This window comes from Pteropus medius, unplaced genomic scaffold, assembly GCF_902729225.1.
Source record: "Pteropus medius unplaced genomic scaffold, Ma_sr-lr_union100, whole genome shotgun sequence".
In the NCBI taxonomy this organism is placed as follows: domain Eukaryota; kingdom Metazoa; phylum Chordata; class Mammalia; order Chiroptera; family Pteropodidae; genus Pteropus; species Pteropus medius.
In genome coordinates this window covers 5,637,573-5,652,950 of record NW_024349224.1, presented here as the reverse complement: position 1 = coordinate 5,652,950, position 15,378 = coordinate 5,637,573, and the positions used below count along the sequence as shown (strand labels likewise).

Genomic DNA, 15,378 nt, shown 5'->3' with positions numbered 1-15,378 from the left:
TTTTATCCCTTGAAATTTCTTAGAATTTAAAGAGCTATTATTCCAAAAAATATATAGCCCTGTGTGTTTTTCCCTCAGACCAGTATTCAGAATTAAATAGGGGATGATGCTATCACCGTGTGTATTCTGGAAGAGAAGAACATAAAATTCATCAATGGGTGTGCATCGCACCTTTTCTAGCGGTGAAGGTACCTGTGTAGAGACGCAAAGGGCATTCAGTACTCTGGTGTATTACGCTGTGAGCTGTAACGTTATTTAAAATGAGGAACTCTTAAAATAGATTCTTTTAGAACAACAAACCAAAGTGATGTTTTCTTAAAAAATCAGTGGACAAAGCAGAAATCACTTAATTTGTCTCTAAGGTTTCTGCCTGATCGCCAATGTATAAAAACAGTGTTTTTGACTTATTTAATACAGTGGTGTGACATGGTCTGAGCACCACATTCGACAGTATTCCCCACAACCCCGTACAGAGCTACTCAAAAGAAATATAGGAAGTTTGGTGCTTCTCCCACATCAGTCCAAAATCACTCTATTCCACACTGTTTTATCCAGGGCCAACTGTGTGCCCTGGGTGCTCTGTCAGGCCCGGGGCCGAGTCATGAGTCAAGCAGATATGTCCTCTGCCATCCTAAAGCTGACAGTCCGAAGGGGTCGCAAGGACTGCCTCCACCTGGCCTGGTGGAAGGGACCGCCGAAGGCTTGGTTTGGTTCCTTCCCCACCCCTCTGGGCTTGCTCGTTAAAGCCAAGCGTGGCTCACGTGGGCATCAGCAACCAGGGCACGTAACGAGGCTTCTCACAAGTGGTCAGTTTAGCTCTAACTCTGGAGAAAATGTGCAGCTCAAGGTCCATCGCTAAGTGAGGGGACAACCCGATAGACGGTATGTAACGGGAGAAGTATCTTGAAAAGGATAATACTAATCACTTTTTTTCTCTGGTCTTCCTGAGTGTGACCCTCTCCCCACTTGGCCGGAGGCATCGGTCTTCCTGGGCGAGGGAGGAGAGGTCACAGCTGTTAACAGATGGCAAAGAGAGTCACGGTCAGTATTCGACGTTGGAAACTGGGTTTTGTGTGGCCAGCCTTGTCCTGGCAAGATTCGCTCGATGGTTTTATCTCAGTCAGCGTGTCGGGAGCCAAGCGGAGAAGCCGCAGTGCTGGGAGATGTCCCGTGTGGCAGCTTATCCTTTGGGAAGTGTGGCTTTCTGTGCTGGGGCAGGAGAAGGCGATGCGGAATTGTGGCTTTCAAACAGGTTTTCTCGTGACCCACAGTCAGAAATTCGTTTTGCATTCTAACCAAAACACACATACATACATAATCAAAACACATTTCAAAGAACAGTTCTTAGCCTTGGTATATGTGGCGTTTTCTCACTTTAAAAAAAAATGCGTTGTTTTTTTCTTTAACGCTGGTCACAACCCACTTTATTTTGTCTGCCACCATCGGGTCAGGATTCAGTTTGAAAAAACACTGAGGAAGAGCACTGGCCCGGGGCAGTGTGGGAGGAGGAAGGCGGCGAGGTGAGCAGTGGGGTGTGGTCCTCCTTTCCCTGCTCCCTACTTTGACCCGGAGAAGAGAAGATGAGACAGAGAAAGAAAGAGGAGGCAGGAGGAAGCGGCATTTCTGCCCCAGCTCCCCGGAGGCCCCTGGAACTAGATCCCCCGCCTCTGTGCCAACCTGGGCCGGGCTGGGCCTGGCGAGGCGGGCGGTACGTGGTCACACGGGTCCACCCTGTTCCCTCTGCGTGCGGAGGCAGCCGGGAGCTCCCCCTCCAGGAGGGGTGGGGGACTGCACAGCAGGGGCGCGAGACCTGCCTGGGGTGAGGGGCGTCTGTCCGCCCAAGGTGAGGCGGGGCTAGGCAGACAGACCAGGTCACACGGTCCTCTAGAAATCCAGCAAGGCGAGTAGCCGCCAGGGGTCAAGGGGCACCTTCAGAGAGACGCAGGCCCTCAAGACACCTGCCACCACCCATCCCCTCCGCTCAGCGGCTACCTCCGAGCGAGGCTGGCTGGCTGGGCAGGGCTAAGACAGAAATCAGAGCCCAAATTCTTTTCTCAAAACAGGTAGAAACTTGCCTAGAGAAGTTAGAATTATTATATTAGGTTAGGCCCGCTCTAGGCTTTTTTTTTTTTTAATTCCCCCTCTTGCTTCACACCACATGGGGGTTCGTGAAGACTAGGAAGGTCTAGATCAAATGAACTGTGCTGGTAACCATAGCAACAGCGCAGCCACTCGTGGAACCTGAACTGGCCCACGTGTTGCCCCGAGCGCCGCGCGGTTTAAAAGCTGCCTGCGGGAGGGGGCGTCCTCGTGTGCGCACAGCGACGGCCACTGCGCGAGGTCACGGCGGGGTTAGGAAGCTGGCGAGCCCCCCTCTCCCCGCTGCCTGGAGCACGCCGGACTGAACCAGCCCATGGGGCGCGGGCCGGACGAACCTTCCAGCGAGAAAAGCCCCCCCTCCCTGGACACGCGGGACCCGCGGGGCGCAAAGGGCGCCCCGACTGGTGCGGACGTCCCAGGCTCCGGGTGCGCCCCTCTGAGCCCCGCTTCCAGAAACTTCCGGTCCACCTGCCCATCCAGGACTCGCTTGTGCTTGAGCCAGCCCCGCTGACAGAATCGGGGCTCCAGAGGTCGTGGTGGCCGGCCCCCGGCTTCCAGGCAGGTCTCCCCGTAGATCCGCCTAGACAGAGCCTGCCTGGTGCTGAGCCCTTGGCTCCGGGCGCCCCGAGCAGCCCAGTAAAGTTTTGTGCTGACTCCGTGCAGCGCTGTAGGTGGCAGCGGGGGCGCCGCCAGCCCAGAAGGGAGTCATTAGCGAAATGCAGCAGTGAGCGAGGGCCCGAGGCCTTTGGCAGTTAATCACCTTTCCCCGCCAAGACGCAGCCATCCTGAGGTAGCCCCGTAATTGTCCCAGGAGAACGCAGGTGGGTGAGGGGCCACCTGAGCGCACGTGAGCCAGCCATCCTCCCAAGTAAAAAAAAAAAATTTTTAGAGTATTCAAATATTTCTCACTTTCCAGAGCCTGTTATTGGTATAAAGGTTGAAGCTCAAGCAGCTTAACTGTTATGTGGAATGACCTTTAGTTTTAATATTAATATATTATCGTAAAGTCTATGCGAATCATGGATGCAATTTCGGTATTCACAGAAAATGCCATTCGCTGAACCCATCGCAACTTTTCCCCTCCCCTCGTCCGCCAGGAGGCTGCAAACTGGGGAAATTAATATGCGTCACCCTCCTCTCCCCTTTATTTACTTAGAGAGGGTGGCCCAGCAACTTTATCAAGAGTAACATTATCAAGAGCTTTTCTGCAAGCTTCTTCATCATATTCACCTCCGCGTCGGCTCGACACTTGTCAGTGTCAATCAAATCGCAATAATACGCAGATGATTTGCTCATTTGGTTTAATAAAATCTTTCTGCTTATTTGCGCTGCCTCCATTACACCACGTAATTGCTGTGTGGCGGCGGAGAAAGGCAGCCAGTTGCCTGGGGGATGAGAGGAGCCGATCGCTATATGAAGGGTTTGTTTCTTTGCCTCTGTCTCTCCCCAGTCACTCATATTCCTAAAATTAATATTGTATTTGAATCCAGCCCTGCTCTTCTCATGCAGGCTAACATTGTTATTACTTATTATTTGGATGTGAAGTCATTTATTTTTAGTTTTATGTCCAAGCTGTCAAGCTAAATTTCATTGCGAACTGCCACATACAATTTTTAACTGCCATTTAAAACGAGATTCCAACTCTAAATTATGGAGTGAGCTCGTTCAAAGGGGCGTGCCTGACAGGGAGTGCAGCGAGGAGCCCCGATTTCCCCCAAATCAAAGGGGCTGCCGGTGATTATTTCGGGGGGAAGAAGAGGGCACAGCCTCGGTGCTTGCCTCCGTGGTGGCCGGTCATCCCGGTGGGGCTGCTGGCCACACCAGACCCCCGGGTACCCGCCCTGGCGTGCCTGCTGCCCTTGGGGGAAGCGGGTGGGGACCGCGGCAGAGAGGGTGCCGGGGATGGTTTGGCGTCGGGTCTGGGAGCCACTGGGTAACCCCCTGAGGAGGCGGGGTGCCCCGGAGTGGGACTGGGGAACCACAGAGGACACCGCCTTTGGCGGAGCCCAGACAAGCGTGCGGAAGCCTTATCTTGCCAGCTTAGCTGTGTACAGCTTGATCCCAGGGCAGCTGTGACCCCAGGGCCACTCCCCTCCGCGCGCACCCGCCGGGAGCCGCCCACTGAGCCCCGCGGCTGGTGCTTTAGCGACTCGGCTCATCCGGGTCTGTGAAGACCCCAGCTGGGGCGAGCATCGCGCCTGCGCAGCTGAGGAAAAAGGTGCTGAGCTAGGAGGAGGCTGTGAGGATGAAGGTTCTGGAAGCACCAGGTCAAGCGCAGAGCGGGGGAAAAGCAGGGCCTTTGCCAGGAGAAGGCCCAAGAGCAAGACGCGGCTGGGAGGACGAGGCCGCTGCCAGCAGCAGATCTGAGACCACCATCTTGTCACCAGGCTGCCACCAGGACCTGGCCTTTCTTTGTCCACCTCTCCCCCCGCCCCCACCGGCCCAGAAAGCTCCAGTGTCCAGGGAAGCCAGTCACAGACGAGCCCCCCGGAGAGCTCATGTCACCACCCCAGCTCGGAACACTTTAATGTCTGCGGCCAACCCCGGGACTCAGGAGCACTTTTCCCCTTGGATAAGTGTCTTCTGGGACAGAGCAGGAGGGCCCAGCCCCACCTCCGCACCCCGCCGAGCTGGGCCGTCCCAGACAGACCACGATCCCAGAGGCCGATGTGACACTGGTCTCCAGGCGTCAAGCCACACTGCAAGGCTAGAAGGTGGGGAACATTCGGGTCCCTCCTTCTCTTGGTCGATCCCCCTAATCTCAAGTATGAAAAGGGCCTTAATTCTAAACGCACACGCTTTGTCTTAGGGGCAGATCTGAGTGTGCGAAATGCAGCACGTTCTCCGCGCCAGGCTGAGAGGGGCGTCATCCCTGGCAGGAGAGGCTGAAGGTGTCTCCAGTGTCCCCTCATCCTTTCCTTCCTTTGCCATGGCAAAGAGGCTGCTGTGCTTTCTACAGGTCACAGATCTCTCGAGCTGGGGTGAAGTGGGGGGTTCCTTTAAGGGAGAGTCCAGTCCACTCCCTCGCTCCTGCCTGAGCCTGTCTCAGGCTGTGAGGTTTTCTGGCTGAGTCAGGGCACCTGGTGTATTGCGAATCTTCCGCTGCTGTGTCACCAACTTTATTTTCAGATAACTTTATTGAGATATAATTCACGTAGCATACACCCCTCCCATCTAGAGTGTATAAGGCCGTGGATTTTGGTGAAGTCGGACTTGTGCAGCCATCACAGTCAATTTTAGAACCTTGTCATCTCAAAAAGGACCTCACACCCTTCAGCGATCACCCCAGAGCCCGCCCCCTCCCCCAGCCCTAAGCAACCGCTGATTTACTTCGGTTCTGTAGGTTTACGTGTTCTGGATACTTTAGACAAATGGAATCGTGTAACGTGTGGTCTTTTGTGTCTGGCTTCTGTCCCTCAGCACGGTGTTCTCAAGATTCATCCCTGTAGCGTGTGGGTTCTTCATCCTGTCTGTGGGAAAAGGGATACACCACGTTGTCTATCCCTTCATTTCTTCACAGGTGTTTCGGTTGGTCCCCCGTTTGGCTGTTGAGAATGGTGCTACTCTGAGCATCTGCGTACAAGGTTTCGTTGATACATATATTTTTTGTTGTTTACATATATTATATTCATATTCCTAGGAGTGAAATTGCTGGGTCATTTCCACCGACTTTCGATCACTATTTAAAACTCATTTCGGCCACAGCGACTCACATGTCCATTATCTCCTTTCCTCTTTCTTCAAGCTCCTCCCTCCAGAAAACCAATTCCGTCGGCACGAACACACTGGGCTGTGCCTATTTCACTAAAGATCGTGGGCACAGTCCAAAGAAGGGGGCCTCGAATACGCCCAGCCCCGCCTTAGCGGACAGACGCCTCTTCGCCCGGCCCCGTCTTCTCTCATTTCCCTCCTCTCATATGCACTTTGCTCCGTCTCGGCTCCTTCAAGCTTCACATACTTGTGAATACTCTCCTTAAGCAGAGGAGAAGCCATGAGGCCGCACAGCGAGGGGGATAAGCCTGAACGCAGCAAACCCGCCCCAGTTCCTGGGGTCCACCCGCAGAAGCCATTCTTCCCAGGCATTACGGCTGCTGACAGACCCGGGCCCAGGGCGGCCGCCCCCTCAGCCTTCTGCAAGGTCTGAGTTCTGTGCAAAGATCTCTCACTAGTGACCCCCAGGATGGGTTTGATCAAACCCTCAGTGCTTGAGCATTAGTTAGTTTTCTGCTTTTAAAAGGTAGGAAGTTTCTCTCGGAAAAGCGGAAGACCTGACAGCTGTGAACCACATCCTTGCCTGGCATCAGTGGGCTAGAGCTGAGGGTGGCCGCTCCTCAGGCTGGGCCTTGCCCGCCGGGCCTGGCCCACGCCCCTCCCTCCGGGGTCTGCTGGCCTCTGCAGGCTCTGCGGTAACCTCAACGCAGCACCAAAGAGAGAGCAGATGTTAGGGTCACACAGGACTCTGCCTGCCGAGTGAGGTCAGGGCCGTGGACTCTGGTGACTCTGCCGAAGGTGACAGACGGACAAAGAGGCGATGAGCAGAGATGCAGCTTAAGCCCGTCAAAGGCACTGCCGAGGATTCTGGCCGTTGCCAATAAGACACAAAGTCAGGGAGGTGGCCGGCCACTGCCCCGAGAGCTGGCCAGGCAGAGGATTCACGCACCCACCCAGTGTCTGCTGAGCCTCTGCTCCACACCAGGCACTGTTCTAAATTCTGGGGACACAGCCCTGCCCTTGAGCAGACGAGCAAGAGAGGGAAACTGATAACGTACACGATAAATAAGTTACATGGGGACAAGGGTGACAGCAAAGTAGGGGAAGGGGGCGTTGGCTCAGCCGGGGGAGGGCGGGCCACGACTGCAGGTGGGTCGCCGACGCAGGCCCCGCCAGGAGGCGCTGCCGAGTCCAGGCCTGAAGGGAGGGAGAAGCTGAGCTGCGTACTTGTCCCAAGGAAGAAGTTCTCGGGCGACAGGAATGGTGTGTGCAAAGGCCCTGAGCTCCGCGTGGTTGGACAGCAAGAAGGTGCCCATAGGCGGAGCCACTGAGGGAAGGGAGGGGGCCCGCCTGAGGCCAGAGCGAAGGGGCAGGGACAAGAGATTACATGTGGTCTTGGGGACACGGCGGGGACTTTGGATTTTACACTTAGAGGGGAACCATAAGGGATTCTGAGCAGAAGAATGATACGACCTGAGTTAGGTTTTAACGGGTCACGCTGGCTGCATCCACAGGGAGACAGGGAGAGACCCATGAGGCTTAACGGTGACCCGGCCAAGACCGCGGGGGCCAGGACGGGAGCAGATTAGCTGCCGGGAGGTGGTTGCATTCGGGACCTGGCTGAAGTAGGGGTGACCCAGACTTCCTGACAGGTTAGATGTGGGGGATGAGAGGAGGGGCGACTAGGCAGGACTGGTGTGTCAGGCAGATGGCCGTGGCGTTGGAGGTGACGAAGGGAACTTGTTGAGTAAGCAGCTGGCGACAGGAGTCTGGAGGTCAGGGGAGACGGCCGGTCTGGAGACTCAGATGGGGAGCCATCGGTGTGCAGGCTGGTCGAGGTCACCGAGTGAGTGAGGCCCAGGACACATGGAAAAGCCAGCAGAGGGGACAGCAGCAGGCCAGTTGCCACCCAGGGATGGAAGTAGTTCCTCTGCCCATTTACCTTTGGCAAGGAGGGCAGCTGAGTGGCAAGTTTTGTTTTTTTTGTTTGTTTGTTTGTTTGTTTTAGCTGAGGCAACCCTTGTTGACCTCTCACATATTGCAAAGACCTTGTCAGTTTACAATCCTTTAATTTTTTTTAAATTTTTTACGCCTACAGCACCTGGTCTTCCTAGGTGGTCTCCCATCCAAGTACTAACCAGGCCCGATTCTGCTTAGCTTCCGAGATCAGACAGGATCGGACTTATTCGGGGTAGCATGGCCATAGACTTGAGTGGCAAGTTCTGCTGACATATTAACATGACTAAAATACAGAATTTTCTCTCTCAACTGCTCTGATGCCAAATCCATAGCTTAAAATTTTTAACTTATTTATTTATTTTTGCACGGGAGATATATCTGCATGGTTCTCTCTGGATGGTTCAAATTCAAAAAGCACAGTAAAGTCTTTTTACCCCTGTCCCTCAGCCACCTGACTCTTTACCAGAGTCAGCCGGGTCCCCAGGTTCTTGTACTTTCTTCCAGAATGTCCCCAGCACGTCCAAGCGTAGCTGCACGTCTGCGTGTACACACTTCTCCCTTCGCCAGCTTCTACACAGCGGTAGCCTAGCCCGTGGCTTATTTGGTAGGTCTTGAAGATGGTTCTGTCTCAGTACATTAACAGCTTCCTCAGTCGTGGCTTTTTCTCTGTGGCATTTCATTTTCTGGCTGCACTGTAATTCACTTAACCAGGCTCCCGCTGAGGGACTTTTGTTTTCGATCTTTTACCACAATTAATAACCTCATAGACCTGCAGTTTTGCACCTGCGTGAGCATAAATCTGTTGGATAAATTCCCAGCTGTGTGCTAGGTCAGAGGGCACGTGCATTTGGATTTTTAACAGATATTGTGAAAGGCAGTACCAGTTTTAGCTCCCACGGGCCGTCTATGACAGTGTCTTTTTGACACGTTTTCAACACTGTCCGTTACCAACTGATCTGATCTTTTCCATCTGAGAGTTTTTTAAAAATGGAGTTTTAGTTTGCATTTCTCTTATTACAGGTAAGATTGCCTGTAGCTCTTGACACAGCACCTAGAAATGTCACTCAGCAGAAGAATTAGATGAGCAAAGTCTGTATTCAGTGCCCTTTTCTTTGCTTGTCCCCATTGTCCAGGAGGAAATAAATTGAGAGACTTATTCCATTGAGGACTTTAGTCATTGAAAGTGGGATCGTCCCTGAAATTGTTTACTTTCAGAATAGAAATGGAGGGCCGACACTTACCAACACAGGACGACGGGTCCGCGGTGGCAGTTGAGGCTCTGGACCATTCACTCATTCATCCCGCTCAGCGGGCGCCGACGGGGCCGGGGTGCCAGGCTCTGGGCTGCGCTGTGAGGAGTGAGCAGGCTACGATCGCCAGGCTCGGGGAAGCCCACATCCTAGCAGGGGGCAGACGACAACCCAGCCAGCAGACGGGGATTTCAGGGGTCAGTAAGACCTGCAAAGAAAATCGGACCGTGTGACAGTGACTGAAGAGGGTGAGGTCAGAGAAGGCCCCTGGGGAGGTGACGCTTCGGCGGAGGCCTGAGTTGCCTGCGACCTCAGTTTGAGGCCCGTGAGGGTTTTCGGTGACGGGTGTGCTGGCAGATGGGCCACTGTGGCTGGGCAGCCTAAGGCAGCCGGTGTCGGTGGTGTCACCGCACCCTCGTGGCCGATTTCGAGTGAGCGCAGCGAGGTCGCTGCGCTCACGTGCCGACCGCCACCCGGTGAAAACTGACCGCTGGCCTGGCAGGGCGTGCTCCGGGAAAGCGTTCTGCCATGTGTCCCCAGCCGGCTTTGCTTCACATACCACGTTCAGATCACGTGGCCCATTCTGAGTCCTTCGGGCGCCTAAGCCACCGTCCCTGGGGGGCCACCGCACCCTTCCTCTCCTGCCCTGAGGTGCCCCCCACAACGTAGGTCCTCATTTTTTTTTCAACAATGGACTTTGTTTTCTGGAGGCGGAGTCATTCCAGGGCCAACTCCCGCCCTTCACCCTTCGGCCTTCGCGGGCATGGTCCGGAGCAGAAAAGAAACCCACGTGACTTCCCGGCTGCGTTCACTCCCCTCCTGCCACAGGCATGGGTGTTGGTTCCCTGGGTGACACAGTGCATCTCAGGGTCCTGCGCCGCCCCTCCCCCAAGCATCGGGCCTGGGGACACGGCCTGGGGACACTGGGCCTGGGGACACTGGGCCTGGAATGCCAGGCGTGGGGGCGGAGACGCCGGTTTCTTTTTCAGGTTCCATGTCTAATGTCGGGTCGGCATGAAGAGTATAAACAATTTTATGATGTCTCGCCATCCTTAAAATTCTGAAATTACTTTGGTCTTTGTTGGTCAGCAAATAAATTAATTCTCACTTGAAGAAACATCATCTTTAATGCGTTTCGTTCTGGTCCAATTACTGAGTCGCTCCCAGCGAGGATGGCACAGGAGCTGCAGATCAGAACTTGTTTTCCAGCCTGGTGGGCATCGATTTATTCAAGCTCTCTGACACAGCCGATCATATTTTATTTTCCCAAATCATCTCTCTCAAATTGATTTTTCAGAAAGTTTTTAATACAGGTTTATTCACCTGGCTAATCCATTTATCTTCAGTTCCACCTGTAAAGTCAAGGAAATCTCTGGGGTGATCTGTGAAAGGAAAGATGGGCTCTCTGTGCCTCGCTCCCCCCTCGCACCGCCTCTGACCCTTTACGCCATGCACACTCGCGTGCACGCACAGACGTGTGCACACACTCACCCCACACAGCCCTCCACACACCACCGCGCGTGCAGCCAATTAGCTGTGAGACCGTGACCTCGCTCCGCCTCCCCAGGCTTCCATTTCTTCTGCCACGTCGGAGGATCGCATTGTCTTTATCTTTAAAGTCCTTCCTGACCTGAGATCTTGAAAAGTCGGGAGGGGAGCTGGAAGGGCCGAGGGGACCTGTCTCCCATGGCCCAGTGTGGGAAGCTGAGGCTCACCCTACACCTCCCTTCCCCGGGGCTGTTTTTCTGCCTTTCTCAGGAGCAGAAAGACTAAGTCGTGGAAGCAGAGACCTCTCTCTGGGGGCACTCGGGCCAGCGGCCCCTTGGGCAGGTGGCCTCCTGGTGTTGCTGGAGCAACGGGTGGGCGGGGAGAGACGCGTAAGCAGCAGTGTCTTAAAAAATACCACAGATGACGGACGTGAGGGCGTGGGTGGCTGCGTGCGCTCTTGGGCAGGGTGTTCCCGTGCAAGAATGTGAGGCGTAGCTGCAGTCAGTCCCAGGTCTCGGATGTAAGCCAGGCTGGGGGGCGCCAGGAGTGGGGTGCCAGGAGGAGGGGTGTCAGGGAGTGGGGGGAGGGTGCCTGGGGAGTAGAAGGAGGCCAGGAGTGGGGTGCCAGGGATGGGGAGGCGTCAAGTGGGGGAGGGGCGCCAGGAGTGGGGTCACATGAGCGCAGGTGCCAGGAGGCCAGTGCCAAGGAGCAGAAGCTAGGAGGTGGGGGATGCTAGGAAGTGAGGGGGTGCCGAGTGGGGGTACAGGAGTGGGGGGGATGGGGAGGTGGGGGGGTACCAGGAGTTGGGGGCTTGGAAGGGAGGGAGGAGAGGAAGGGAGTCATGGAAGTAGGGCTGACCCTCTGACCTTCACTCATCTGCGTGCCAGAGGTGAACCCCCTAAGCCTAGAGTCCCCACTTTTTAGTAGGTCCAAGCTGCAGGATTAATATCTTGTTGATAACAGCCCAGCCAAAGAAGGAACCCTGCCTGAACTATGTGGAAATCATCACAACCCCTCTGCCCGTGGGGAGCTGTTGCTGAACCCCAATAATCAAGTCCCTTCGCCTGTGTGCTCTGGCCAAAAAAATCGCACAAGCAGGAGTTTGCAGTAAAGGAAGGAATTAGTTTCTTAGAACCGGATAATCCGAAGACGGGCGAGCTCGTGCCCTGTGGGACTCGACTCCCCAGTGGCCTGGAGGTTACAGGTTACATGAGGACATGGGGCAAAATCACAAGACCCTGTGGATCAGGGGTTCAGGTCGTCTTAGGAACTGATGGGTCAGAGTTGAGATAAGGTAATCATTTCGTCAGGTCTTGAGATACAGCTCCGAGGTCAGCGCCCCAGTGTCCAAGCCCAGTGCCGAGGACACGCACCAAGGGGGCCGTCCCACCATAAGCTCGGGCCAGAAGAACTCGGGTGGAGGTGTCGTCTGTGGCCTGCCCGGGGCTCACACCTGGTGACTGTCAGCGGTCACCCGGGTGGGAGACCAAGGGCCGGTCGGGAAGTGTGCTGACAGAGAAGGGACAGTGGCGACCTCAGAAACTATGGTTTCAGTCGGACCGGAGTTAGGAGGAGCCTTGGTCTCCGAGCCAGAACGCGCGTGACCTGTCATGACCCTACTTCAGGGCTGCTCCTCCGACTCAGGTCCCTGCTTGGTTCCCAGCTGCTGGGTGGACTTCTTGGGTGTGTAGTTTTCAAAAGGGAGGGGATGAGCAGAAGCATTGGCTGTCACTGGAGAATCTTCACGTGGTCCCCGTGTCTGTCAAACCAAATGTGGTGTCACTGGGGGCTTATTCTTACCGTTTTGTGCCCAAGTCCATCTCTTTCGTGCTCCCCTTCCACCATATGTGGCCCCTGTCTCTCGCTGAACCTGCCCCGACCAGAGAAACGCCACGTGGGCAGGCGGGGGCCGCCCAAAGGCTCCTCAAGGTGCCGCCATGGCACCACGGTGCTCCCACGGCCTCGTGCCAACTACCGGCTCTGAAGAACCATTGACCGAGGTTCCCTCTCAGGCCAGGTGGAGGTGGCAGATGCACAGAGGGGCACAGGTGCCTGGAGCCCCTCTCGCTGGGCTCTTCTCCGTGTTTATGAGTTGTATTGTGAACACTGACGCTGGCGCTTTGCCCATGGGTTTGCAGAGTGTTCGGTGATAATAAAATGTGATGCTTCCAAACAGACAAGAGAGAGGTCTCGGACGGCTTCGGGAGCCGCTCGGCCAAAGCCCAAGGACTGTGGGGGACAGTGCTTTGCATAGTCGAAAAGGTGCCCCTGTGCCCTGTCCTGGGCTTTTCTCCAGTGCACGACACAGATGTCATTATTTAAGTGGCTGCTGTGGCCATCCGCCTCTGGTACCACTGGGCCGTGACAGAGACCAGCCGGGCCCAACCAAGGAAGGGGCCAGTGCATTTAACCGCTTTTGCCGGCATTTGTCACATCACTTTGTCCAGACTATAAGGTTTTTGAAATAAAATGCTATATCTACTCTTGATCCTTCACATAAAAGGACATGTTTTCCAGGTTTTCCTCCATGTTCCTAGGTTCATGTCCTTGATGCCACCCCTCAAATATATAGAAACCGATAAAGTACCCAGAGTTCCTTATAGATGGGCAACATGTGGCTGCTGGGCAGGGGCTGCAAACTGGCAGCCCAGGGAGACGTTTTGTGGTCATTTGTTCTCTGCCCTGTGTTGTTTTAGAAGCGACAAAACCAGGCAGGCACACGGCTTGGCCATGGCACCAGGAGTTTTAGGTCTATCGGCTTGATTATCACGTCCCTGTCATCTCCTGGCCTGTCTGCCTTGTGCCCAGCGCTTAGGGAAGCCTGATGACACATCGTTGGCAAAGACAGGTCATAGAATCAATGGAGAGAGATACTGGGGACCTTTTTTTACACAGGAGAGGTTGTGACTGTCAGGAGTTTGGACCTGCATTTGATCATTGCCTGTTTTTGTAGCATCCGTGGTGGATGCTAAGTGGTGGTTTGTGCCCCACCCCACCCTCCTAGCCATAGACAGCTGAAGTGGGGGAGGCCGGGCCTGCGCTGGTACCAGCAGACACCCCCTGCGGGGAACTGGGACCACTCAGCCGACAGACACGAAGAACTACGTCTTGCTGAAGGTCGTGTCTGGGGCAGACATCCTCTCAGCTTGATAACCAGAGTTCCTTGCTCCCAAGACTTCTGCCAGAAGTCCAAAACTCCAGGATGGAGGTACTTTAGACTGATTTGAATCACGTGACAACCCTTGAACCAATGGGGGTGGTGGAGAGTGGGAAGAACTAGAATATTCTGATTGGCCAGTTGTGGTTCACTTGGAAGTGGAGTTGAAGGGTGACGCCAGTCCCATCCAAACAACCCCGTTATAGGGTTTCCTGATCTCAGTGAGGTCACAGCTGTCACAGGAGACGGCCAGCTCTGAGGACCCGAGGGGCAGGCCATTGGCTAAAATGTCGTTAGGAGCACCTGGCTTTCCTGGGGCCAAGAGCACGGTCAGCAGAACGTGTGCTGTATCGGTCTGCTTGGGCTGCTGGGACAATGCCACAGACCGGGGGACTTCAACAGGAAGTTATATTCTCACAGCTGTGGAAGCCGGACACCCAAGGTCAAGGTGCTGGCAGGGCCAGCTTCCTCCGAGGCCTCCCTCCTCGGCTTATAAGTGGCCTCTTGCTGCCTCTTCACACAGCCTTTCCTCTCAATGTCAATCCTTGGTGTCTCTGTCCAAATTTCCTTCTCTTACTAGGATACCAGTCAGATCAGCGCTATCCCACGTAACCTCACCTTAACTTAATCCTCTCCCGGGGTCCTGTCTCCAGCTAGTTGCATTCTGAGGTTCCGGATGTGAGAACTTCAACGTATAAACTTCGAAAGGACATAATTCAGCTAATAACATGTGCCTCCTGTCACCACACTTTTAATTTTTTTTTTAGGTAAAAGGGCTATAAAAGTAACCAGAGCAGACAAAAATTCAAATTCCCTGCCTTTGCTGGCTTTACACGGGTCAAGGACGGGAGAAGGGGAGCTAGACCATCAGCGAACATGACTATTTAGTAGGTTTGGTGATGAGTGTTATGGAATAAAATTAAGCAGGTGCCAGAAGGTGGGAAAGAGTTGCTATTTTAAATCAGGTGGTCAGGCAAGACATCACTGATAAAGGGGCATCTGAGCAGGGAACGGAGTGCATCGATGAACACAGATTCCGAAATCTTCAACAAAATATGAGCGAGCTGAATTCAGCAGTACAGTAAAAGAATTATATGCACCATTACCGTGTGGGATTTACCCTTGGGATGCAAAGATGGTTCAATATGTTGAGTCAGTCAGTGTGATACACCACATTAACAGAACAAAGAATAAAAATCATGTGATCATCTCAACAAATGCAGAAAAAGCATTTAATGAATTTAATGTCTCTTCGTGATTAAAAAAAAACTCAACAAATTAGGCATCGAAGGAATTTATTTCAAAACAATAAAGATCATATATGAAAAGCCCACAGCTAGTCATACTCAATAGTGTAACCAGAAAGCTTTTCCTGTAAGATCAGGAACAAGACAAAGATGCCCACTCTTGTCATTTGTATTCAACGTAGTCCTGGAAGTCCCAGCCAGAGCCAAAGGGCAAGAAAAAGAAATAGAAGACATCCAAATCAGAAAGGAAGAAGTAAAATTATCTATTTGCAAATGGCATGATCTCATATGCAGAAAATGCTAAAGACTCCATAGAAAACTGTTAGAACGAATAAATCCAATAAAGTTGCAGGATACAAAATCAACATGTGAAAATCAGTTGCATTTCTATATTCTAACAACAAACTATCCAAAAAGAAAATCAAGAAAACAATCCCATTCAGAATAACATCAAAAAGAATAAACT

At 53.5% G+C, this 15,378-nt stretch overlaps 1 pseudogene; it reads right to left on the bottom strand.

The window, feature by feature from the left end:
• Positions 1 to 7,900: 7,900 nt before the first annotated feature.
• Positions 7,901 to 8,019, bottom strand: LOC120617405 (uncharacterized; annotated as a pseudogene).
• Between the last annotated feature and the right edge of the window lie 7,359 nt (positions 8,020 to 15,378).